Source organism: Mus caroli, unplaced genomic scaffold (genome assembly GCF_978045245.1).
Source record: "Mus caroli unplaced genomic scaffold, Mus_caroli_1 scaffold_14, whole genome shotgun sequence".
NCBI classification, from domain to species: domain Eukaryota; kingdom Metazoa; phylum Chordata; class Mammalia; order Rodentia; family Muridae; genus Mus; species Mus caroli.
This window is the reverse complement of record NW_028227269.1, coordinates 27702397-27730003: the sequence shown is the minus strand read 5'-3', so window position 1 is coordinate 27730003 and position 27607 is coordinate 27702397. Positions and strand designations below refer to the sequence as shown.

Genomic DNA, 27607 nt, shown 5'->3' with positions numbered 1-27607 from the left:
GCCTCGGTAAAGAAGTGATAGTTTAAAAGTATTGTATTCTCATGAAGTCCGTGGAACCTACAAGAACTTATCTAGGCTGGTTTCTGTACTGACTGCCTGCAGGTTATAACTGGGCCAGGAAGAAGCTGTATTTTGGGCACTGGGATTGTGGAAGACAAGCTTTCTACATCTCCACATGTGGACCTTCTTTCCCCTCCATAGTGCTCCTTGTAGGACAGGACCAGAGGAGGTCCTGGATTGGCAGCGGGATGTTGGCGGCTTTGAGTTACACCCTAGAACCTGAGCTCTTCCTTAACCCTGCTTTATCATCCTACAGTTATTCAAGAAGCAGTTGTCATCTTTGCCAGTCAGCTGACCCTGTCTTCAGCTCTTGCTATTTAAATCTATCTGTTTCTCCACTGGTTATTCACACTAGAAGGGCAGATTAGAGAAGGGGCAGAGGCCAAGTTGTACGGAAGACAGGATGAGGAGGAAGCAAAAACTCTGGAGAGAAGAGGTGTGAGGATGCAACTGTGTGGGTTGGTGTGCCCCACTAGCACCTGTTCTGCAAGTCACTGTCTCCTAGGTAACAGACATACCATGCATACAGCTCCTCAACAGAACATGTGCCCAAACTCCGCTCTGACTCACAGACATTTGGATCATAAAACCCATCTGTGAAGGTCAGCAAGAAAGAAATCATATGCTTTGGTCACTCCTGCAAAGTGCAGAAACGGAGTGCTAAAACAATTGAAAGTGGCTTTCTGAAGTAAGATCATACCTTCATTTAGATTGCTTGATGTTGTGAGAGCATGCTGGTTATTGGGATCTAGATCTGATATTCATGTAAAATAAGAGATAGCATAGGTTCAAGAGGTTACAGAAAAGTTAGGAGAGAGAACTAGGCTTCTGATTCACAGTGCCAGTGTAACATTACTCAACTTGTCTAATCTAATCTGAAAATCTCATCAGATAGAAAGAAAATATTAGGTGGATAAGACAGAGGTATAAACAAACCCTCTGACTGTCTGTCTGTCTGTCTGTTTTCCCATCCTTCTTCTTCCTCTTGTCATTAGTAGGATGGAAATATCCATCTTGCCCTGAGATGCAGCAGCTGTGCACATTTGGGGGCCAGTGCTCATGTCTGGGAGGATGCTGACTAAACCCTTAGTACAGAGATGATAGTAGGAGATGATTTTCCTGACTTTCTCTTGGTCACCAATAGCCAGAGCTGAGTGGTGGCATCCCCATAGGATGCTGTGTACTGTCCTACTGAGCCCTATTCACCCACGATGGGATTCAACTTTCTTGCTCCCAGTGTGGTCTGAGCTGGTTCATAGGGCAGTCCAGCAACCATGTTTTCTGGGGAAACCTAGGTTTCCTTCAGCCCTGAGGATTACTGTTCTCAAGAGCAGTAGCTGGCTGACTCTCAGAACCCTTAGAGAACCTTGGAGAAGTCAGACCTAAACCTACACATAGGACTTGTGTGATTTTCATAGGATTGCATCCCTACCAGGTCTTAACCCAGGATGCTGTTAGCCTGGACACTGTGACACGGACTTCAAATGCAGGATGGAGTCCCTTCTTGTAAAGTAAAGAAAGGCTCAGAGCATGCTCGTCTCCAATGTCTAAGCGTTCTTTCTCAGTGTTAGTCACTCATTTGTTCTTAATCCATCGTCTTAGAATACTTTTCTCAAAACTCACTTTAAACAAGTTTCCCAACACTGTACTGCCTCATGAGGTCATCCAAATATTCCCATCCTTATCTTCAGATCAGAGACAACCTATTCTCTGCATCTCTCCTCCTTACTGGAGAGGTACAAAGACCAGAGAGCTGACTAGCATTGTGATGGGTTGGAAAATCAGCAGCTGCTCCACCTTACCCAGAGAATGTTCTTCCCCTGGATGACACTGGCGTCGGGCTTCAGAACATGATGGACATGGCCCAGCCTTTCGTTTGTATGCTTGCTGTTTGTGCTTACCTAGCCAACTTGCTGTATTTAACTTGTTCGGACTACAGCCCCATTCATGCTGGAGCAGAAGGGTTTCTCCTATGTGTAGATCTGCTGTTTTTATGTCTGCTTAGAGGCATCTGCCTTGCCCCTAACTCCTTCTACTGATAGGGAAATGTGTTGTTTTATTTTGTAGATTTGATTTCTTCTCTCACAGAAAGTAAGTCACAATATGCACACCTTTATGCAAATGTTAGAGAGTTTTCTAAAAAGATAATGTTAATTTATCTTAAAATATGTGGAAAAAAATCTATGTACTTTTTAGTCAAGTATGATTACGCCTATTTCTAGAAAGACTGTCTACCTAACGGCCTTGTTATTTCCTTTCCTTCAGCAAGACAGAGTCTAAATGCTGCTTGGCTCTGCTTCCTTTAACTACCAAGGGTGAATCACCAGTCAGCATGCTGGCCTTTGGGCTGCTGCATCTTTGTTCATTTGTCTTCCTTTAAAAACAAACTTTCAAAGTCTGAGCATTTTCACATGCAGCTCCATAATGACATGCTGATTGGGGTTGGTAGCTGTCCATGCTTGCCATTTTGTACCTTGGATTCTCCCTAAGTAACTTTAATTATCAGGGCAAGGATTTCATAATTCAAAATTCACATATGTTTTGACATAGAAAACTACTGCCCAAACCTTTCATTTATTTATATATGTGAAATTATACTAGCAAATCTTTAGTTTACAATTTCCTTAGAACCCACACCCAACTTTATGTAGCTTTTATGGGAGAGAAAAATCCTAAAAGAATATAGGACCTGTGACTTATATGAGCATTTAAGGGGAAGAAACACAAGACCCGTCAGAATGTTGGCTGAAATCAACTGCTTCAGATTATAAAATGAGCAGATATGGAGTGGGGAAAAGAGTGGCTTGAGAATACATAGCGCAGTTAAGAAGCTTCCCCCCCCCTGTGCCCTGATGTCCTTTACACCTCAGTTTTAACATTGTACAATGTTCTGAGTAAGAGCCACACTGCCTCATAAGCTTGAAGTGAGGGCCGGGTGGCTGTGAATGCTTACAGAAGATGAGGAAGGACTTGGAAGGGCTTTGCAAATTTTAAAATACTCAGCATACAATGAGGAGCTGTGATCTCCGTGGGTCCCAGGGATGGCACCTGCACTGTGGGGTTGCCATCAGTTAATGGAACCTAACTGTCACTAAGCTGTCCCTGTTGGAACAATTTCCTGTGACAGGTGTGCCCTTTCTAGGACAAGAGCACCCCTCCATCTGAGGACACCACACTGCAGGGAGCTTTCAAGGATGGAGCTGATATACACGCATTCACAGAAGATTTCTCAGGGAAATATCACAATGAAACCTCAACCAAAGACAAGAGGGAATAAAGTCCTAGAAACTGTATAAGGAAAAGCAATGGACATTCAATGTGACAATAAGATTCTCAGGGGTGGGCTGATGGCATGTGTCAGAGAGACACTGTGGAATTCCTTTGTGTAGGGTCGGAGAACAGAATTTCCAGCCAGGGAAACAATTGCACATCCCATCTACACCCTTTCTCCTCCCTGCCTGACACACCATGACAATCATGATGTCAGGGTTATGTTCCTGTCAATGCCTAGGAGGTAAAAGTTGCCCAGGTATTCCAAGGCCCTGAGGTGTGCTGGGTGTGAGAGGAGCAGGGAGGCTGCCACAGAAACAAACAAGAGTTATGGAAGTGGGCTGGAAATATCCCTACTTCCTTTCTAAGTCCCAGTACTGTGGCACTCTCCATCGGAGAGGAAGAAGGATCAGACATGAGAGAATAGACCGGAGGGAGGGTTTCACAGGGGGAAGTAGAGCTGTGGTAGGGATGACAAGATGGAGACATCCGAAACGCAGAGCTACTGGAAGGCACTTGAAGAGGTCATGTAAGGATGATGGAAAGTCAGAGCTGCCAGAACAGAGGATCCGGTGCCCAGGCTGAACACCCATGGATATCCTCACTGATGTTGTCTGGAACAAGGAGTGTTGCTCACAGTACTATACACTAACAGTCCCTACTCAGTGTGGAGACAAGGGATGACATCCTGGGGATACAGGTGGCTCTTACCTTGTAGGAAGCCTTCTCTCCTGAGGACGGAGGCAGGGTGACTCCGTGGGCAGGATGCAGGCCCAGAGCCAGCTCTCTCTAGGCTTTCCCTGGTCCTCCCCAGCTTGTGACTGTGGCCAAGTCACTTAATTTCTCTGTGCCTCCATTTCTCCATCTGTAAAAAAGAAAACCATTAAGTACCTAGGGATCTCATAAATATATTGGGCGATGATATTAATGGGTAGCCTCCATGACTGACATTTCACCTCTCCCAAGGACCAGAATACCCATGGGCTAGCCACATTTCCCTGCATTTAAGCCAGCCTTCCAGCTCTGAGGCAGGGCTTCCCTGGCCCCTGATTAGGCTAGTACACTCAGGAAACCTCCAAAGCACCTACTTCTTAAATCTGGGATAGAACCTACCCTCACAGAGGCCTTGCCGGTGAGTGTCACACTAGCATTCATCCTGTGAGCCTCATTTCATTGTGATTTCCTCAAGGATTTTGAGGCTTGCTGATCTGGACTAGAGAGATGGCTCAGATGACACTTGCTACTGAGGTAGATAATTACAGTTTGATGCCTGGAAGGGTAGGACTGACTCCCTTAAGTTGGCATCTGACCTATATGCACATTTCATTTATAACCCCTAAAGAAGGAAGGAACAAACAAATGGACAAATAAACAAAAGAACAAATGGATTACCTCTAGTGCTAGAATATTTTAAGGAACATTTTGATGTCCTTTGTAACCTCTAAAGTTAAAGCTAATTTTATGAATAAAAAAACCCACCAAACAAACAAACAAAGAACAACCTGGCGCCCAGTAGGACAGTGGCACCTGAAACCCAAGTTTCCCATCAACATGGTCAGCCTGTTCACATACTCCCAGAAGGATAAAGGCAGAGAGAGGTTAGGGTAGGGAGGCAAAGTTTCATGTAATCCTAGGGGAGCCCAAATGGGTGTCACTGATGTTCCCTCAATATTCCAGTGTATTCACCGCTGCACCTGTCTCGAGCAGTTCAACCACTGCTGTGCAGTTCTCTGGGGCTGTGACCTCCTCATTATCTTAAACCTTATCAGATCAAGTGTCAGAGAAAGGCTCCTCTCCTTAAGATGGCAAGCTGACTCTGGGCAGATGCCTAGAGATATTCTTGGAACTTATAGATAGTTCTTTTCTATAGACAAGAAATCCTTTAGATCTTGGAATGTATAGCTATAGATATTTCAGTTCCTCAGCTTCATATGGTCCACCTGCCCCAAAGTATAAGTTCACCATCATTGGCAATTCTCCTGAGAGCAACAGCACACTCATTGGTTGAGGTAAATAAGAAGGACTCAACATGTCTGCCTTTGGCCTAGAAATCAGCATTCTTCCAATTACGTTGGGCACTAGGGTCTGTGCTGTAGAACCTTCTCTCGTAAACCTCAGTCTCTGAAAAGCTGTCTATATAAACAGCAAGTGAATGTCTATGTGCAAATGTCTCCCCAGGCACCTAATCACACTAGACACAAATTAGAAACAGATTAGAACAGGTGCGGGCTCTTTCTCTTTGACTTTTACATTTAAAGAAGAATGCCCTATGTTCTGCTTTTACTAGAATAGTTTCATTTAAATTTCTCAAGTGTCCTTCATCAATGTCATGGCACAGTCCTTTAAACCTGGCAGGCACCAGGCAAGGTGTGATGCTTGATATGCCTGCACCCCATGGTGCTAATATGGACTTCTTGTTTCTATAAGAAGGAAGGAATGGAGAGGGAGGAATGATGGAGGAAAAAGGGAGGGGGAAATGAAAGGAAGAGGGAGCGAAAGGAGATTAGGAAGAAGGGATGGAGATGTAGAGAGAAGCAAGGAAGGAACAGAGAAGCAGGGATGGAGAAAGAAGAAAGGAAAAGGAAATCAGAAGACCCAAGACCCCTATTCCCATTGACTAGAGGAGGAGGTGACTAGTTTTAATTGAGGTTATAATGTTATGCCTCCACCAACCAGTAAAATTTTGAATAGTTAAATGATTTAGATCAGACAGAGTTGGGTTTTCTATTAACTAATAACTTCTATTTTCTAATAACTGCACTTATTACTTCATGGTCTACCTGTGTTGTTTCAACTTCTAAATTAAATAATACACCAAATATATTTAAGCTTATTACTGATTGTTCAATGAATTATAGAATCTCCATGAACCACATATTTTAGTGGGTAAGCATCTCTGATTCTCTGCTGTTCATAGGCACGTATGACATGAAAGGGCAGAGAACCTTTCCTTAGCACACTCCAGCCTTTGGGTCTGGAAGGGATGCTGCTAGTGATAAGCAAGAGAGAGCTCACTGGGACTGTATCCTTGGTCTTCCACAGGGCCCTAGCAGCTCAGTGAAGTGGGATAGATAGATACTGCTACACACATCCATGGACAAATTTAAAGAAATAATGGAGATTAAGGCTAGCATAGTCACTCTTAAAATAGGCAGAAAGATGATTTGGGGCATAAAGAAAAGTAGGAAGCATCAAAGAAGAGAATGGGGAAATTCTAAGACTATTCTTAAGTCAGTAGAAAATCTATGGCCAACATTAAGCTTACAACTGAATAATCAATAAATGAGAAAGCAACATCTGAGAGATAAGAAGTAAGCAAGTTAACACATTGGCGGCAGTTTAATTGCAACGTAACTCTACCTTTTAGATTCTTCTGAAAAAAGGATTCTGTAACTAACTAACATTCAACTGAATGTCAGAATACCAAGAAACACAAGCTGATAGTTCAGAATGCTTAAAATTAAACAATTAAATCATGTATTAATGAGTGACAAGCAAACCAACTGTGGTCCAGCTCATTTTTGGCAGAAATGAAATTGGATCTGAGATTTCTGCTTGTTACACTTGTCACATAAAGCATACTCATTTGTGGGGTTTTATTTTGCTAACAAGCTATGTGATATGATGCTTCAGAGGCATGGAAGAATAGGTAATGACATTGAGACAGAGTGAGTTCCTGCCTGCAGGCTGCTGAGCTGACTCAGAACAACACACTGGTGAAGGCAGCCTATTGTCTCCCAGGGCCAGGATCAGGAATAGCAGAGCCCTTGTAGCCACAGATGGGTGAGGTGTCCTGCTTTGTGTGGCCAGATCAGAGCCTCTCCTCTTTCTTGGTTCTTAGTCCATTTTTAAAAATAGTAACTCAGAGGCAGGAATACCCTCTGGGAACTACATTTCAGGAAAATGAGGTCTCACACCTAATTTATTTCTGTTTATTTGCTTTTGGAAGCTCTTGCTTCCATGCATGTCTGTACAGGGTTCTTAGTTCCCTAGGGCTGGGCATGTTCTGCCACAGCCAGAATCACACCCTACCTGAAGGTCAAACTTGTCTGTTTTTGGTCATCCTCCCAGGGTATCTGGAGGTTCCCTAAGCAGAAGATCACTCTTTTGGATAAATCTGAGGCTCTGTGTCCAGTTATCTCTTTCCTGGAATTCTTTTCTCTTTAAGGAGACAGCTCTGCGTCTCTTCTGAATAAGGACTGTAGATTGTCCAAAGCCCTGCATATAGGATGTGCCTCTTCATCTCCTCTCACCATTGATAGTCTCAGTGTGACACTGATTGTCCAAGAAGGTCAGGGTATGGCTTTGGTCCAGCACTCCCTGCTGGAGTCACTCTGGATTCTGGCTGCTCAGAAGCCTAAGCTTTCCAGCAGCCTAATGACTTGGTCCTCAGTCTGGTCTACTGGAATTGTGTGTGACTCTCCTTTTGCATTAATGCTCACCCTTAGTACATAGTACACTATAGAATCTCCCATACTGAGTTCAGTCCTGGTCACCTGGGAAGTACTGGCCTGTGACACTGAGGCCTGCCACCAGAGTACATCCTCATAACCATGTACTGGCCTCTGTCACCAAACTTGCCCTCTTTTCCAACTTCTTCTCACTCATTTCTTCCTCCATGTTCTTTCTCACTCTAGGTAATCATCACAGCATTGTGTGATGGCTTGACAGTTTCCTTAACTGTACTTATTCTCCATGCCATTTTCATCTTTTAATATTGGTTTCTTTGAGAGAGAGGCTGCCTCAGTATGTGCTGTGTAGCTCAAGTTGTCCTTGAACTTGGAGCATTTCTCATGTTCTTCCTCCTAAGCACTGGCATTATGTCCGTAGCTGCCATGCTTGGCTACCCTGGCATTGTATAAGCACTGCTCTCAAACCTGGTATTTACCAAGGATGACCTTGAATTCCTAATCCTCTGTCTTTGCTTTCCAAGTGCTGGGAATTCAGGTGAATGAGGACAAAAATCCAGGGTCTCATACAGGCTAGGCAAATACTCTATCAACTGTTGCAAATCAATCTGTCTTCATGTTTTGCTTATTGCAAGCACAGAATAAAATAAATAAATAAATAAATAAATAAAATAAATAGATCAATACTGTGTGAGAATTCATACTCTTGATGAGTCTCTCTGGGCAGAAGATGGTATGTGGTGGGTACAGTGGGTGGGAGGAGGAATATGACACGACTCCTGAGATGATATTTAAGATCAGGGGATAGTCAAAGGGTCGTTCTGCTGCAGAATATACCCCAACAGTTAAGGAGGGCTGAAGGAAACAGTTACAAAAGTAGGTTCTCTATAACTGTGAAAAGCTTCCTGAATAGCTTGTTGCTGAGTGTAGAGGATAGAAAGAAGTCTGGTTGTAGAGGAGGCCCTATTGTCTTCTCCCTATTGTGGGAGAAGCTCTGCTGGCTGCCTAAGAGGGAAGGAAGCTGCTTGGGTGTCGGGAAGAACCTCCTCTCTGGGTATAGAGGAGTGTCAGCTGTCTGCATGCAGAGATAGCCTTACTGTTGAATACTGTGTGCAGTGGGCAGAGGAGGGGCTTTTATGTGCATCCAGAGTGTAGCCTGCTCTCTTTGTACAGGGAAGGGGCTGCTGTGTGGGTCCAGAAGAAAGCTGAAACCTGAGTAGAGTAGACAGCTTGTGTGAGTGTGTAGGAAGGTAGGCTCTTTTAGCCTATGGGAGGGTCCAGTGTCTGAGTATAGAGGAGAGCCTGCTGTCTTGTTTTAGTGAGAGATCTATGTAAGGGATCTGATGTTAGGGTGTAGAGCAGAGCCTATTGTCTGTATATGGAGGAAGGCTTTCTCGGTGCATGTGTAGAAAAGGGCTTATTTTTCCAAGACAGATAAGGATATAAAGGGGAGTCTGCTACCTGGGTATTTAAGAGAGCACTCTCACAGGGTACAGATGTTGTTTTACTGTTTGAGTATAGATGGGGGCTTACTTTCTAGTTGTTATGCAGGTCTTCTGTTGGGTGTGGAGGAGGGCCTGCTGTATGACTGTAGAGAGTTCTGCTGTATTGTGGGCTGATATTTGTATATGTGGAGGGTCTCATCTCTGGGTGTAGGGGAGAGTCTGTTGTCTAGAAGTGGAGAAAGGCTTGCTGCCTGGGATTCGAAGAAGCATACTGTGTGGGTATATAGAAGAATCTATTGCCTGGGTATAAAGGAGGAAATGCCTTCTGGGCCTAGAGGAGGGTCTGATATCTGCATATAGAGGAGATTTGCCATGTGGATGCAGAGGAGGTTATCTGGACAATAGAGACACTCTAAGTAGTTCTTTATCCTGATGTCTTGCCTACCTTGCCATCTGCAGATCCATTTCTCTGGGTGGAATCTTGTTATTACAGGCTAGATCTCCCGTCATTGTAACTGTCTGATCATAGCCCCCTTTGGAATGAATGATGTTTTAACATAGAAAGTACGAGATCACAGCCAAGGTCTGCCATTCATGATTTTGTAGCATTTACTATTTGAAACCATATCCACAGCAGAGAATAGAGGGCAGTGTTGTAGGACTCACACACTCCACTTCAGAATGGGTAGAAAAGCAGAAACAAGAAGGAATGTCACCAAATGAGACATCAAGCCAAGGAGACAGACCAGAGTGTCCCAGAATAACCCCCTCCCTGGGTGTTTCCATTAACTGCTTTTCTACCAAGGTGTCTAGGCTACTCGAAGGAGTGAAACATCTTTGTAGAAAATAGTATTGAGTCCAGATGGTATTATAACACAAAGAAATGAATTTGTACCCCTATCTTATACCATATATAAAATGGATCTCAACTTTGCTTAAGGATCCAAACTTAAAGGCTGGAGAGATGGCTTAACAAGAGCATCGCCTGCTCTAGCCTGGGACTCAGATTTGATTCCCTGCACACATATTGTCATAACTATCTATAACTCCAGTCTCAGGTGATTCAACACCTTCCCCTGGTTTCTGGAGGCACTGCATGCACATTGTGCATAGACACATAAAATATTTTTTTTAAACATGAGGTGAAACTATTTAAAAAGAAAACAAGAGAAGTAAATCATATGATTTTGAGTCTTGACGTGAAAAATGAGAGCGGTTATAAAAAAATTGGATCAATTGCATTTTAAGAAACTTAGAAAACAATATGCTCAAATGCACCATGTAGTCACAGTGGTTAGAGATGCTTCCCAAATACCAAAACTGGACAGAGGACATCAAGTTTAAGGGATGTGAATTTTATGGTATGTAAATCATATTTTAAAAAAATTGTTTGAACTCCTTTAAAGAGCATTCAAGATGCTGCAATGGAGATGCTCAAACTCCCTGAGCAGCTGTGGACCAGCCCAATTCTTGCTTCATCTTCATGGGGTCAGGTCCTTTGGGATCTGGTGTTCATTCCTGCCTTGTAGTTTAGACTTTCCTTAAGTGAGTGGTGAATTTTCATTGTCTGAGTCATTGCTTCTCAGAAATAGCAGGGACATCTAATAGCTATCTTATTAGCACTGCTATGCACCTTGCAGTCTGCCTCTGCAAGCATTGCAGGGTAGTGCAGCCAGCTGATGTCCCTGGGGTGACATGCTCTAGCTTCAGCTTGTATGGTAGGGTGAGCCTGGTACATGAGTTAGTGGCCACTTTAGGGTGGCAGACATTCCTGAACTATGCCTTCTCAGGCACTGGTAGCTATAATCTTGTTTGAAGGTCAGGTTGTTTCAAAGGAAGGAGCTAGTGTCTTCTCTAATGAGTGCCCCCCTGGAGGCAAGTTGCCCACCTGTCATTGACTTCTATCTTGCATTCAAAAGCATGGAGAAACTCTCAAGGAAAGCTGTGTGTCCTGGTGAGAAGGGCAAGGAGCTATGTCAAGAAAAGAGGACCCTGACAACTTCTGGGGTGCTCTTGTTCACTGCAGCCAAAGTTTGTTTATGTCCCATACTTCTGTGTCGACAGCAGGAACTTCTTTTCCACATAGGCCATTTAGAACTCACAAAGGCTGCATTTGTTGGGCTCAGTGAGATTCCTTCGATATGGTAGGATTGTAGCTGCCCACCTCTTTCTCTCCACACCCAATTGCCTAGTAAATGGTAGCTCACAGCTAAGAGGCTCATAGCGCCTCATTGCCCCTTGTAAATGAAAATGAACCTTTCTGAGAGGGAGTTGATGAAGGGCATCATGTTTTGCATTTGTCTGGCTCTGGGGTAAGATGTGCAAGAATCCTGCTTTACCCCTGGAAGTCAAGAGAGGTAAGCCACTTAGCTAACAGCAGAGTGCAGATCTAATACTTTGATAATCAGCCTTGTCCTTCAGAGCTACCTTTTAGGGGGCTATCTCCAGCTTCCTTCCCAACAGAGGTTTAATTAAAGCTCATAGCAGCCAGGGCTCTGAGTAAAAATGATAGTATACCCCACTGCCAAAAAGGCTCTCTCTCGTTCTGGAGAAAGTTTAGGTGCTATAGAAACTCTGTTAAACTGTCAACCATGGGTGAATAGACCTCAGGGGTAGCAGCTAGTCCTATTGGAAGGACTCTTCTCCATGTCCAGAACAGGTGCTGGTCTTTCTCATATTTATAGCCAAAGGGTCTGGTATACAGCAGCATAGCCTGCAACTTAGAGCCCTAGTACAGCCAGTGAGGCAGGACTCCACCAAAGGCTGAAGAAGGAAGCTGAGGAAGAGTTAGAGCTAGGAGGCCAGGTGAGAAGCTGCAGTGGATGGAGCTCCCAGCACAGAAGGAGATATGCTTGGAATTTCCCTTGAAGGGGAGGAGATAGGAGCATCGGGGAGGTCATTCTCGGGTAAGGACTGTAGACAGTGTGGCTTTAGGCAGTCAGAATTTAGATGATTAGGTCGATAAGAAATCTGGATGAAAGAATATTAGATACTTTAGAGTTGGCAGTCTTAAAACCAAAGCTATGTTTTAGGGCATTGTTGGTCCTAATGCAACAGCAGCCTTGGGGATTCCATTCCCAATGATGCTTGTGTTCTATTATAAAGGTGTGGCATAGCGGCAAGTGACAAGCTGGTGGATGTTGATTAACTGATGCCCTGATCACAGTTGATCCTCACAGGAAACATGCACACTGGAGGGCTGTTACCACCTGCTGCCATTGTGCTTTTAAGCTATAAGCAGAGCAGGAGGAGGGTGGTGGACTCCAGGAACTGGTGCTCTGGGCAGTCGTGCCTTCTCTAGACCTATACCCACTGGCCTCTGCTGAGATCTCCACAGGACCTACCTAGATATCTCTGGGAATGGCCACAAACAGCCAAGAATGTCATCCTTAATGTACCACACCCTGACAATTTCCATGTTTTGGGATCCAGGTCTGTACCTGTCCTACATTAGTAACTGCTCCATCCATTCCTCCATCTTGAGCAGCTGTCAGACATTATCATACCCGATCACAGACTAGTGCTCAGCACAGCTAAGGCCCAGGCACTGATAACTTGTGACTCCAAGGCCAGAAAATGCCCTGCTGTCAGACAAGCCAAACAGAGAGCTCCACAGATACCTGTGGGGGCTGGCAGCATGGTCACTAGCTGCTTCCTTTAATAGCAACACTAGCCGTTTCTTTTAATGAAACATCTACTTAGAGGGGAGAGTTGCTATTACTGTTATTTTCATTCAGCTGTAACCTAGTAAGGAGCAGTTGCCCATGATCTACTTGGTAGCTGGTGCTATGATCTTGTCCCATGTCAGGTAGATTGTGTCCTAAGGAAGTCACTATCTTCATGGTCTCACAAAGAGGAGATACCAGCACAGATACATGGTGCTTCAGGAGAGATTCTGAGGGACATGATAGGAGGAGAGGAAGAAGAACAAGAGTGGAATAGTGAGAAGATGACACAGAGGACCCAGGGATGTGGGCAGAGATGGCTCCTGTACTATGCTGAGCAAAACTACACAGCACTTGGCCCCATGCTTTAGGTTCTCAGGTCTATGGCTGCCAGCTTAGACAGTGTTCCTTAGCTATACGACTCCTAGCAGCAAAGGAACCAGTGTCTAGCCTGTCACAGTTCTGTGTGGCTGCTTGTCTGCGAAACAGATGCTGCGGAATCTGGAAAACATGCATGGAACAGTTGGCTGACAATGAAAGATAAAAACAGTTCTTACAGTCAAGAATCTGAAAGAAATTGGCTACTGAAGAACAGGAAAAAGGAGGAGGAAGAAGAGGAGGAAAAGAAGAAGATAAAATAGAAATAATAATATATACATGTATTATTAAATGTTATATAATATGCACACCTATCTGTATTTATTTAGATTACATGAGAAACAGGAGATAAGTGAATACCAACTTTAGGATGTAAGGTGCCTAGACTCCCTAACATCTTTAGGTATCGTTTCTTAACCTAAGGGACGAAGGGAGAAGCTGACGGCAGCAGGTCCTTTGCAAATGGATCTCGCCTCACAGAGGCAGAGTCCATAATGGTGGAGGAAGCATTGCTATAGGAGGCTTGAGCAGGAACCTGAAAGATTACATCTTCAAACACACTGAGAAAGGAGAGAGGGAGGGGTGGCACCTGGAAATGGGCTGAAGCTATAAAAGCCTTTATTTATTGAAAGCACATCTTAAAGTAAGTGATCTTGAAGTCCCATAGACAAATTAGGTCAAAGGTCTTTGTCTCCACTCAAAGACAGGGAAGTAGCTTGGATCACCTGGGGCTTCCTTGAAGCACTTGTGATACAGGAAGATCCAGCCTAGGCTGGTCTTTACTTGTGGACTTCTGGGAGTTGGAGCCACTCCTGAGCTCATCTGGAGTAAACCACATTTTTACCTGCTACACTCTGACTTCTCAGTTTTTCAAAGAAATTTAAGAGATGGAAATTGAATACAACCAAACACTAAATTCGGGGCAGGCTATATGCCACATGCCAAACCTGCCCAGCACTAGGGCCAAGGAAATTAACTTTGCTTGATGATATTATTTGGAGATGTGACTTGAGACCTACTTTGTCCTGATTGCTCAGGCTCAGATCTCTCCCCTTTGTGGCACATGGGGAAGAAATACTCTATTAGTTACTTCTTGTTGCTGTGATTAAAACACCATAACCACAGTAAATTATGGAAGAAGGCATTTATTTGGGACTATGATTCTAGTGGCACAGTCATTATGATAGGGGATGCATGGCCACAGAGAGTTGAAGCAGGAAGCTGAGAAATCACTTCTTCGAACACACACACACACACACACACACACAGAGAGAGAGAGAGAGAGAGAGAGAGAGAGAGAGAGAGAGAGAGAACTAAAAATAGGATGAGAGTTCAGGTATCAACTCCCACTGCAGGTGATGTACTTTCTCCAGCAAGATTGCATATCCTGAACATTTCATAACCTTTCCAAACATTTCCACCAACTGGAAGCTGACATTCAAATATCTGAGCCTATGAAGGACATTCCTCTTAAACTACTACATTTCACTTCCCGGTAGGCTCTTGGTCATCTCATGAGGCAAAATGCATCTAGACCAACTTCAGAGGTTCCCATGTTTTTAACAGTGCATTTGAGACTCAAGGTATTGTCTTAACTATGACCCTTTATAAGAAGTAATCAAACACTTCTAACATGCAAAGGCACAGAATGCACATTCCATTACAAAAGAGAGGAATGTGGAATGAGGACTCCACACACTCTATTACTCATGGAGGTCTCTTCTAGGCTCCTCCTATGGTGGCACATTCAGCTCTGCTTACATCACCTAACTGCTCTTCCAGTTCAGAGTTCCAAAGTCTTCCACAGCCCTCTATTAAACAGCATGATCATGTTCTTCATGGCAATAATCCTATTTTTGATAACAATTTTTGTATTAACTAATTTTGTTGCTGTGATAAACACCATGACCAAAAGCAGCTTGGAGAAGAAATAATTATTTTGGCTCACAGTTTTCGGAGGAGAGCCCATAATGACAGGAGAGGCATGGCAGTTGGGTGTTCAGAGCAAAGAGCTGAGATATCACATCTTCAGCCATATAGAGAAAGCAGAGGAGAGGGAGAGCTAGAAGGTGGGTGAGGCTATCTCTTAAAGTCTGGCTTCTGTGACAGCCAGCCCGTCTTTCACCAGCTCTTCTTCCAGGAAGCTCTACATCCTATAAGTTCCAAAATCCCCTAAAACAACTAACTGCAAAGCAAGTATTTAAAAATGAGCCTACAGAAGACAATTCTTATTCCAGTTACCACAAAACCCTCCTTCTAAACTGCTGGGTGTGTCAAATGAAGTGACAGCAAATACCCAGTGTATAACCAATGCTCAAGAATCACTAGTTTTCCAATCTGTGTAAGTTAGGACTCTGGCGAGTAACACCATAGAGCTGTTTCCTTCAGGCACAGCAGTATCATTCCCACAATGATGCTCAGGAGCTATGGATCTACACAGTCATCACAATAAAATAAGCTGAATCCCACAGCTGGTAGGTATGTTTAAAGGGTAGCGAATGTTTTTTAATATGCCCCCTTAGACAGAGGCTGGAGGATCCTAAGACCGTACCTGGGATCCTGGTTGCCACTCTTTTCTGTCCCTCAGTTGTATGTAATTCCACTCTAGGATCACCCCCTTGATATTGGGGCACTGGAGTATATAGGATGTGGAAGACTAGCTTAGGGGTATCCCTCTAGTACAGAATCTTACAGGTGTGGTGTGGCATGGGACTTTTCAATGGTACAGTTTGAGAAACCTACATTGTGGTAAGTAACCCTCATTGGTTCAACAAGCTGGACTTGGATGTAATCTTTCCTTTAACTCGTTAGTACCCTTTAACTCGTTAGTACCCTTTCTTTCTGGGGTTAATGGGTGCTTCTTTGTGACTCCTCATGAAAAAAAAATCTTACAACAGCAAATTATAAGTGCTTATGATACAATTTTGAAGAGACTATCAGGGTACAAAAATTATAATATGAATATAACCCAAATTCACAATGCATAAATGAATATTTGTAGGAAGTAAAGACAAATGTTGGTAGTATCTGCCATACAGGTTTTAGAATATACTGGGTTTTGTTTGTTTGTTTGTTTGGTTGGTTGGTTGGTTGGTTTTTTTTTTTTTTTTTTTTTTTTTTTTTTTTGCTTCCATACTTTCTTCAGATTCTGATGTTAACAATGCTATTATTTTTGATGTAGGTACACATTTTGAATATATATTCTGGATGATATTAAGTTCTGAGCATAAAAGCAGACTAATTAACTAAGAACTCTGTCTTAATGCTTTGAATAAATACTTATATACAATGTTGAAGCTGTTAGGAGTGGGGAATTTCTGGAGACAGGCTAAATGTACTTGGCATTTTAACATGAAATGCTTCCCTGAGGTTCATGCTTTGAACATCTGTGATCTTTGTATTGATGTAGTTAACTGTGACTCAAGTTTGTTTGAAGACATAAATTAGAGCCATCTTCATAGAAACAGGTTGGATAGATATCATTAGTTGTTTCTGCCACTAACCTCATTCTTCTCATTATGCTCCATTTTCTTATTCCACTTACTACAACACCTCTCTTTCCACACTATTCTCCCTTGCTCCTCCTCCTGCCTTCTGTCTTCCTGGTATTTTGCTTGCTATGTAACTTGGCCAGCCCATTCACCTTGATCCTCAGTCTAGAATTCACACTGCAGACCAGGTTGGCCTAGAGTTCACAATATTCCTGACTCTACTTCCTGAATACTTGGATTGTGGGTGTGTACCAAAATGTTGGCCACATCTGTAAGAAAATTTTTATTTTGGCTCATGATCTCAGAGGGTTCAACCTCTAATAATGGGAATGTGTCCAGATGGAGGATGCTACTGACTATTCAACAATAAATGAAAGAGAAGAGGGAAAAGAGAGAGTGTATGGAGAGACAGGGATGACAGAGATCACACACACACACACACACACACACACACACACACACACACACCCATGATCTACTTCCTTTAGGCAGGCCTTGACTCTCAAGGTTTTTAGAACCTCCCGAAATAGTTCCAGTTACTTGGAATCAAGTGTTCAAGACATAAGCCTCAGGGTTGCATTTCATATTCAAACCATAAATTCTTTCCCCTGGCTCCAAAACACTCATGGGCATCTCAAAATGTCATATGCATATAGCCCATCTCGAAGAATCCCCCAATCAAAACATTTCCAACATTGTTCACACGTCTAAATTTCAAGTCCCTTTTGAGACTCAAGACAAACTTGTAGCTGAGCGCTCCTTTAAAATTTTTTTAATTAAATATTTCCAATATGCAATAGTATAAAATAGTCAAATTCTAAAAGGGAGAGATTCAGGAACATGTTGAAAAAGAGTAAGAACAATGTGAAATTGAAACTCAGCAGGATATTGTAGCTTCCCTGTACAAGATATTATAGCTTCATGCCTGGAACATTGGACATACGGTATGATGTGAACTGTGGCAGGCTTGGATATGCTTGTTCCTAATGGCTTTGCCATTTGCAGACCATATGGCCTCTGTCTTGGGATAGCTCCACTCAATACCTGTGACTTTTCTTGGCAGATGGTTTATGTTTCTATAATGTCTAGTATCCTGTGGTCTTCGTCATAGCTTGGGCTTTCACCTTATGAATTACTTTCTGACATTCTGCCTGAAGGGTCTCTGACCCTGCTGCACATTGCCTGGCCCTCAAAGCCTTCCCTTGTGATATTGGTGGAAGCCTTCATGACCTTGTCTTCAAAGTCAGCATCGTATGGATGATGCCAATGTTTGTCACCAGCTCAAATGACATTTGGGTTTCTCTTCACCAGCAGCATGGGAGTGTTGGAGTGACTATAGCCAGAACAGCATTGCTCTAAATGGCCTTCTGTGAGCAGAATGTCCTGGAAGGTCACTCTTCTCAGTCTTTTGTACTACTCTTGAGTCTTATTGTGGATGGAGTCTGGCCAGCTCCTAAGACACCTCTTTCTACTGCTCCAAAGCAAGGTGTTAGAATACCTTGAATAGTGCTAGTAACTTTAATAATCAAACCTTCTCCATCCCCATTTTTCACACCTTCTCTGGCTAGACTGAATGCTTTTCAAATCCTTCTGTTAGATTTTTTTCAGCTCCCGAGTCTCACTAAAAATATGACTAAAAGCAGCTAGAAATAACTCACCATAATCTAAATGTTGTTTTCTTAAAAATTTCTCCACCAAATTAATGATTCCATTACCTTTAAAATCAACTTTCTCAAAGATTTTAGGATACAGGTTAAAAAAAAAAAAACATTTGCCAGACTATACCGTTCATGGCTGCTAACCAGGTTATCAACATAATCTTTGTTCTCAGCTGAACTTTTCTGAGTGCAGTCCTTCCTCACTGTGTCTGCCAGTATTCCAAGTTACCAAACACCCAGCACAAGAGCCCAGTAAGGCACCTGTGGCATCCTAGTGCCTTTCAGTTTACGTTTCCAGTTGTTTGCAATTCTTCCTGCATTCCGGTTCCAAAGGATTAAGAACCATGTGGCCAGGTGTTGTACAACTTACAAGGGAAAGGTCAGCATTCCAGAGGACTTAGAACATGGATGTTTGAGCGAGTGTGCTTTGGCAGATCATGGTGGCAGAATACTGTGTAGAAATACAAGACAGTTCATTACGTGCCAACCAGGAAGCAGAGAGCTATAGCACCTTTTTATAGCATGTTGGCGTTCCTCTTTGCACATGGCCATGCTTCTTTCTGCCACTAGTGTGGATTCAGCTCTGTTTCTGAGAAGTTCCCAGAGTGTAGTTAATGGAGGGTGCTGCAGGAAATACCTGCTGTTAGAATGCACATAGGGGATTTGGACACAGCCCTGAGCCAGTCTGTATTCTGAGCAGGTATCTCGGCCGACTTCTCAAGGGCATATTATATCTAAATAGCTCAAATCAGAACTCCCAGGAGTGCCTGCATGCATTTTTCAAGATTGTTCTTTAGAATGCTGGTATCACAGGATATGTTCGGGAAATTCGGTTTCATGTTTAAATACAGACACAGAAGACTTTATATCACTCTCCTGGAAATGAACATCTCTAAGGCTGAAAAGTCCTCTGCTGAAGTGAATAATGTGTGCTAATATTCAAGATAAGCTGCCTACCACACTTTTTCTTCCTCCACCACAATTTTAACACTTTGGATACAGGTTCTGCAGAACGCACTTTGGAAGCTTTGGGTCTTCCATAAATAAAAGGTATCTAGTGTTTTCTGGCTAACTCTGGAGCATTATATTTCTTGTGGCTAATTGAGAATGGGACCTTGTTCAGAAGTGTTGAGGGGGTCTGCAGAGCCCATGACTTCCTTAATGACAGATTTTCTTTTCTTTTTCTTCAGCTAAGTGTGGTGGGGCAGGCAGATCATTGGGCCAGGAGCTGGAACAGGCAGGAGGTTGGCTCATGTGACTAAAGTCTCAGGTAAAGGCATTACCAACACAAGTCCATTGCATCCTGGGCATTGGGGGGATAAACTGTGTTGTGTCACACTCTACCTGACCTGGTCCAGCACTTCTAAGAAGTAACAGTAGGAAGGTGAGAAGGACCATTTCTCAATGCAGACACACCCAAGTGGCCTGCTCTGAGCTGAGCTGGACATTTTGTGGGGTGGATTTTATACACTGGAGCAAAGCCTACTATGGTTGGGAAGGTGCTGAGTAACAAAGGCCAGTTCCATGGGCCTCAAAGAGCCGCTGCATCTCTGTTCTTTCCTGTGCTAAGGCTGTGGCTTACACATTCTTCAGAGGTTTGGACAACTAAGAAACTAATGCAAGTGGCCATTTCCACAGAAAGCACTAAGAACACTTTAACCCAACTTATAACAGATGTATGCTATTTTTTATGTATTCTATTTTCAAAGAATTACCATTATCAAAGGTAGATTGATGCATATCTCCCCCATGTATACAAAGGCACACATGAGTTCCTTTTCCGTGTGAAAACTTTGGGGCAAGCTCCATTAAGGTTAATGACACAGACTCTACACATGCCAACCTGTCATGAGATACAGTACTTTTGAGATAACAAGGAGATTTGCTTTCATATTTGCCTTTGTCATCCACCCCTCAGATACCAATTAAACCTATGGCAGAACACATACTTGGTCACTTCTTGGAATTATAGGAAGAGCCTTGTACATAGTAGGTCTTTTCATTACCCTGCTGATACCCAAGGAGGAGAAGCAAACAGAAGCAAAGACCCACAATTGTAGAGAATACCAGGACCTGAGTCAGTCTCTGGCATTAGCTATGACAGAGAGCTGCCACAGCCCTCAAAAAGAGTTTGTAGGGCAGCAAGATTCTTAAAGGAATGTTTAGCTTCTTAAACAAGCTTGTTTCTTTTTATAGTTTTAAGGATTTATTTATGCATATATGAATGTGTGAGTGTGTGAATGCATTTATGCATGTGTGTGTGCATGTGTATGTGTGTGCATGAACATGTGTTTGGGAGTCTGTTGGGTTAGAATTACAGGTTGTTGTGAGCGAGCTGCCTGATGTCAGTGCTGTGAACTGAAGTCTAGTCCTCTATAAGAGCAAGTACTCTTAACCACCGAACCATCTCTCCAGCTCTCAGAAGTTTATGTTTAAGTAATAAAGTGTTCTTCTAGTGTATGTCTATGGGGGATAGGTGGTGCTTTGACCTATATATACTATGTAGAATATCCAACCAAGCAAATTAGGACATACCTAACACCTCGATAACTCACTACTTTTGTTTTTTGTATGTGTGGTAAACATGTTAGAAACCCATTCTTTAAGCAATTTATAAATATGCACGCTATTCTTAACTACAGCCATTATGCATGGCAACTGATTGCTTGATTTCTGCCTTCAATCTTGGGAAATTTGGCCCCCATCATCATCTCTTCCTTCTTCATCCCACTGCCAGCCCCTAGTAACCAGCTCTCTTCCTGCTGTACCTAACAGACAGAAAACCTGTCATGGGGTTCTCGGGAGGCCTGCCCGAGCTGGTATATGTACAGAGTCTCATCCTCTTAGGATGAGGCCCAAGTGTAAAGGCTGATTCCCAGAGTCTGCCTGTGTCACATGGGCCTTGGTAGTATTTCTCACACTATTGTGAACTCCTTGGTCCATGCTTCCCACAGTGAATGCCATCTAACAGAGGTTAGAAAAGACCATTCTTGGTATTGCCTACTTTTAGTCCCAAGATAGAAAACTCCTCAGACACAGAATGCTTCAGGTCTTGTACTCTGCTCACCTCACCGTCACTGGATGAGCAACAGTTGGGAAGTGTCAGACAGCAGACAGAGTTTGGTTTGGATGGACATCATTCCACTCAAGGTCAAGAGTAGGTCTGACTTCCATTAGAGAGAACCATCATTTCTTTGTGTGAAAAACTGAGTTCAGAGTCTTAGGCAAGACAGAACCATGCCCAGGAGAAGATTTAGTATCCCAGCTAATCTTAACTCAAAGCCTGCATAGCTGACCCATGAACATGATGTTGGAGTTAAGTTAGACATCCAGAGGCCATTGCACAGTCCCTGATGACTGACTCTCATACCGATTTCTGCTCCATAATTTCTGCTGGTACTTGGAGTCACTCTACATGTATAGACATGTGTACAGACATGGATTTATGCAGAAGCAGGCACAGCCTTAGTCTGACCCCACTTTAGGTTTTTGTAGAAGGAATTGTAGACTGTGTACCTCCTTCTGCTAACTCATTCTCACTTAGTAGAACAATTTTCCCATACTGTAACTAGCTATACCTCTGTTCTGTCATTAGCTGTGACCCAGTAATAGAGCCACATGGAATTTATGAGTCTATCAAATGATTAGCGTGAATCTAGAATCTTTCCTTGCGGCTGGAGTAATGGCTCGGCAATTAAGTTGCTCTTGTAGAGGGTCTAAGTTTGATCCCCAGCATTCGAGTGACTGCTCACAACTACCCAGAACCCCAGTCTCAGGGAATCTGTTGCCCTCCTTTGGATTCCAGGGTATACATAGGACATACATGCAGGAAAAGTACCCATGTGCACAAAACAGTATAATGATTAAAACATCTAAAAGAATTTAGGATTTTCCCACTAGCATACAGTGTTCTCATAAAGCGCCCCCCCTCTCTTTCTCTCTTGCACCCTCTATGTGTACAGATATATGCACTTTCTGTAAGTATGACTATTCATGTGGTCAGTAGTACATGTGAACATGCATGCATATGTGTATGGAATATAGAGGTCAGCACCAGATGGCTCCCCACAGTTGTACTCATCTTGTTTGTTTGTTTGTTTGTTTGTTTGTTTTGAGACAAGGTATCTCACTGAGTCTGGAACTCATCATTTAGTTAAGTCAGCCAGTGAACTTCGGGGCTTGGCCTGTCTCTGCCCTCTTAGCACTGAGATTCTAGGCGTGGGCCTCCACGTCTGGCTTTTTATGTGGATTCTGAGATTTAAAAACACCCAGTTCCTCACACTTGCATTACTACTGCGCCATCTCCTCAGCTCTCTCAAAAAATACTCTTCCTGTGTGTCTCCTTATACATAAAATCTTATACATTATAGGGATAGAGACACAAAATTTAACAGGTACTGAATAATCACCCACCCCATGTTGTATTTCACTTACCAAAAGCATGGGAAAGTCTATGTTTTCCAGCCCTCTGGCCACTTCTTTGGTGTTCTAGGCTTCACTGCCACGTTGATGGAACGCTCGCATTCCTTGTGTCTGCCGCACTGCATGACTAGCATTTCTGTCTTGTTCTCTGACCTCCCTAAGTGCATCCCTGCCTTTCTATGTTTCTATGTGTCATTATAGATCTTTTTCTATTATTCATTAGGTCTTTCCTGTAACCTGCCAGCAATCTGTGAGCTTTTTGTGTATAAGATTGTCTTATAGCAACATTTTGAACTTTGACCTAATTACGTTTATTGTTTTATCTTCCCATAATTCCCAATTTTTGTGCTGCTGTATCTAAGAAGCATTTTCTTATTTATGGTAAAAGACATACTATAGGGTTTTCTTGTAATCTTTGTGTAATATATGAATTAAAAATGCACATCTTTAATTAGCCAAAGTTTATTTGGGGTATATATAAACTAGGAACTTCGCCAGTGGGCACAGTCCCAGTGAGCGTAGCACCACTGTCCTGGGATGGCCCCTTCAGAAAAAGGGAAGCCTTGAAATATCAGATATTGGCTCAGACTCCAGGAGTCAGAAAACTGGGTTAATGCAGAGGCTGGATGGACAGCTGCCAGGATGGGACACTTTGGCTGGCAGGGCCTCCTGGGTGACAAGTATTCCTAAGGAAGGAAACTGTAACACTTGGGTAACCCTAGAAGGAAGATACAGAGAAGCTGAGTGAGGAACCAGCAAAGAAACTCTATACTGAGGAAACAGAAAATCTACAGTCCAAGAGGGAGAGGTACTATGTATAGGGTCAGAGGGTAGAGTAGTGAGCTTGGAGTTCTCAGAGTGCAGGAATGGAGAACCTGACCTAGATGAGGTTGAGGACAGGCAAGCCTCATCAACCTGGATTCTCACACCCCAGGGTAGGCCTGTGGCTTATTCTGAGCAGCAGAAGAGCCCGATATAGGACTTTAAGCAAGAGAGTGAGTGGTATAATTTATTTTTAAGTAGACTCCCACTGCCCGGTCTGGAACATTCTGGAAAACAGATGGTAAGTAGCAGAGTACACTGAGACACAGTCCTTAGGAAAAAGGTCATTTATCCACTTCACTAAGACCCTGCTGATCTCAAGATGCCTAGAGTGGGGAAGGCAGCATAGTTCATACTTGCATTCACTTACTGTGTGTATAACTATGCTGAGCTCCAGCTATGGCCAGGACACCATGCTTGAGCAGGGCATGGACACTTAAATAAGCTGCAGTTCCCCCCCAAAAAAATGTTTTTATGTGAGTGGGCACAGAATGGGCCAAACCCTGCAGGATAGAGCATTTGTTCATAAGGCTTATCAGGCAGATGTCTTCATATCACACAGCACATTGGCACCCTTGTCAGCTGCAGACGGAATAGCCTCAGAATGTTGGTTAAATATGCCCTGACTTTGCCCTGGCAACCCCATAGACATGCATCTACTAAAAATGGGTAGGATTTCTTCCAAGATAGGAGAGAATCTCTGCCAGAGAACACTTGAGACTCTTCGCTGCATACAGAGAAGAATGTGTATGTCAATGAACCTGGGGACATCCTCCAAATGGCTTCACACAAACAGTTATATATTAGGTTGATCAGCGTCTCGTCCATAGGAGTAAATGCTCTTTGGTTTACAGAGTAGTCTGTCTAGTCGTCACCTCCTTTGGCTAACTCAGTAGTTTCCAGGCACTAACTTGAAAGTTGTTAAATAAAAGGAAACCCAACACAATCATAGAGTAGTTATTGGGAGAGATTTCCTACCTGGCAGCCCACCGGTCTTTTGGGACCAGACAAGTCATGTGATATGCTGCTTTGGAATGTTAGTCCTTTAACCTGTTTTTGCCCTCTGACATTTACTAAGTTCCAGCTGTAAGTTGATATGGTCAAATGAGTCAAGTGTGACAGAAGAAAGTCACCTGCTGTCTTGTGACCTAAAGCCAGCAAGACCATTTTTTTTTTCTTCAATTATTGCTGCTTCCTGAGAGCTATTCACAGGGCCCAGAGACCAGGTGTGATTGTCCAACAGTATTCTCCGCTGTGACTTAGAACTAGATATTTTTCTCTACCATCTAGAAATGTTGGTTCTGAGAGATGCTGGGCTAGCACTGCAAAAGGAAGGCTGCCAACATCACATTTTATCAAACCTGACTGTGATGGGCTCAACTCTGTCCCTCAAAAATCCACATGTTGACGTCCTCACTGTAGTATTTCAGTAGTAGCCTTATTACTCTTTGTTTCCTAATTGTTGATGTCACATGATCAGCTGTCCCACTCGTCATGTCCCATCATGCCTTTCTAACCATGATGGCTGGTACCCTCAAATTGTGAGTCAAAATAAGTCATGCCTTCCTTAGTCTTCTCCTTGGCAGGTATTTGGTCACAGCAATGAAAAGATAACTAATATAGAAGCAAGGCCCAGAGATGATAATATACATGGTAGAACACTTTAAGAGATGACTGGTCATGAGAGTGAGCTTCCATTTGCTCTTGGCATTCTGCTGAATGAGATCCCAATATCTCCTCTCTCATCAGGTAACCAGTCTACTGGGCCTCTGAATTTGGACTTCCCAGCTTCCAGAATGATAAGAAAGCACATTTCTATTCCTTATAAATTAGTCTGTCCAGGCCGTGTTGTTATGGAAGCATAGACTAAGTGAATTTAGATTTCATTAGTTAAGATGAGGCCATGAGACGGTGAGGCAGTTCCTAATCCAGTTTGGCAGCACTCTCATAAAAGGGTTGTCCATACAAATGCACAGGAGGAATGATATGAGAAGGAAGTAGAGGAAAGGGGGATGCCTTTCCAAGTCAGAGGAGGACAAAGGCTACCATCAGCTGCATGGATGAGACCAGGAGCAGACAAGTCCTCACAGGTGGAGCCAGCATTCCAGAGCTCTAGAATGGACCCTGTAGGCTCAATGGATATAGGAAGATTAAACTGTCTGCAATTGGAGCCCATTGAATCTGCTACCGGGGCTGCGCTGAAGGCACTGTCTTCACTGTCTGTCCTCTGCTTCAGAGGTGCTTCACTGCTTGTGAACCCCCTCTCTTTGGTCCAGGTTTGTTTTTAGTCTGGCATCAAGTATCATTGAAGATGGCTCTTTGTGGGGCTTTCTGTTAAATGGAGATGCAGATCAAGTGGTCATGGCCATATGCTGACCACAAACCTGACAATGTGGTGCCATTGCTGACAGTTGAGGTTAGTGTGAAACTGCCTATTTCCCACCAGAGGCTTCTCATCATGGGGTATCTTCAGAGGCCAGGAGAACCTTCTCCTTCCCTGAAGAATTAGCACTGCTCCAGTAGCATCCAAAGTTTAGCTAGCTAGAATTGAGTTGTTTGGACCTGCCCATAAGTCCTCCTGTGTCAGAGGGAAGGACAAAGGGAGAAGGTATAGAGTCATCCATAGTTATAGATGATAAGCTGATAGGAACTGATGGCAACTATGTGGCCAGAAGATACAAGAGCCAGATGGGGGTAGGAAAGAGCTAACAGAAGAAGGTAGTAGTAGAACCATAGCCCCAGAGAGCTGTGGCTCCTCACAAGGGCATGGGAGTTGTTTACTGAGCCTAATTCAGGACTATGGCCAACAGCAACCTGGATTCAGTGTGCATACCCTCCTCGGGCTTGTCTGTGTTCTGAGTTCTGTCCACAGAATAGGACCATCATTTTTTTTTGTCTCCAGTCCAGCATACTGTCAGAGGCCATCTCTAACAGAGGAGAGGTCTTAGTACCTGTAAGCTATCCTTTATGAAGCAGGTTTGATTGGAGATAAATATAGAAACATAGTCTTTAAATATGAGAGAGAGGGAGCCCATGAACACAGCCAGAGCTTGGTGTGGGCTTCGCGGAGAGACACCGTCTACTAAGACACACAGATACAAGAACAAGAGGAAGAAAGCAGCTTGAGAAAGGAGAAAGACAGGTAGGGGTGCAGGTTTCTCAAGGAAGAGTGTCCCTTGAGGGTGTTTAGGTAAAGCTCTTAGCATTGACTTCAGGCTTATTATTCAAGGAGACCATTTCCCCCATACCCTGATTTCTGGAGGTTGAAGCTAGACCCAGGCTCTTGCCCCATCAATGAAGTGTTTGATGGATGTTAGGATGCTGGGAGGCTGTGGGAGAATCCTCTTTTTACACCAAGTGGATTCCACCCCTTTCAAGGTTTGGGCTTGGGTTGCATGATCCAGAGACAAGAATGGGGACTTCATCTCTGCTGAGTCGCCATTTCAACCCTAAACCCTAACATCATTGCAAAACATTCGAAAGGTTATGGTATCCTTAGGAGAAATAGACAGTAAGGTAAGTTGTATCTTACTTGTGGTACAAAGAACCTTTTAAAATTTACTAATTTTAAAGCCCCTTGATTAAAACAAAACTTGAGGGCAGAATTATTTTGTCAGCTCATTTTTTATATATATCTGGAAAGCTTGGATTCTCTTTTGAGAAGATCTTTTTCATGTATTTTAAAATACTCCCCTCAAAACAAATGCCAGTTTCAAATAATTCTGAATTTTTTATCATGACTGTAATCTAAAAATTATCATATTTTATCTACCTTCTGCCACTACTCTGCCTAACAACATTTTCTCAGAAGTCAGCCTTCCATGATGTCTGCTTGTCTGGGTTGCTCCTCTATTCTTAAAGTCCCTTCCAGCTCTGGCTGAGGTGATGGCCCCTGACAGTCTCCAAGCTGTTCTCTCTACTCTTGCCCACAGGTCGATGTGGCCCAAAATTCTGCTCTTGAGGCTGCACTTTCAGTCTTGGCAGGTT

General features: G+C 43.3%; 1 protein-coding gene and 1 long non-coding RNA gene across 17 annotated transcripts in view; one reads left to right on the top strand and one right to left on the bottom strand.

Moving 5' to 3' along the window:
* Myt1l (myelin transcription factor 1 like) overlaps nt 1-27607 on the bottom strand; it is a 391301-nt gene that overhangs the window by 142239 nt on the left and 221455 nt on the right. For all 16 annotated transcript variants that reach the window (XR_015045201.1, XM_085830269.1, XM_085830266.1 and 13 more), the window contains exon 5: nt 4042-4195. The gene's annotated coding sequence lies outside the window, so the exon portion shown is untranslated. The remainder of the gene's footprint in view (nt 1-4041; nt 4196-27607) is intronic.
* Nucleotides 1-27607, top strand: part of LOC110307426 (uncharacterized) — a 93595-nt gene that overhangs the window by 60384 nt on the left and 5604 nt on the right. The gene's annotated exons all lie outside the window — the stretch shown is intronic.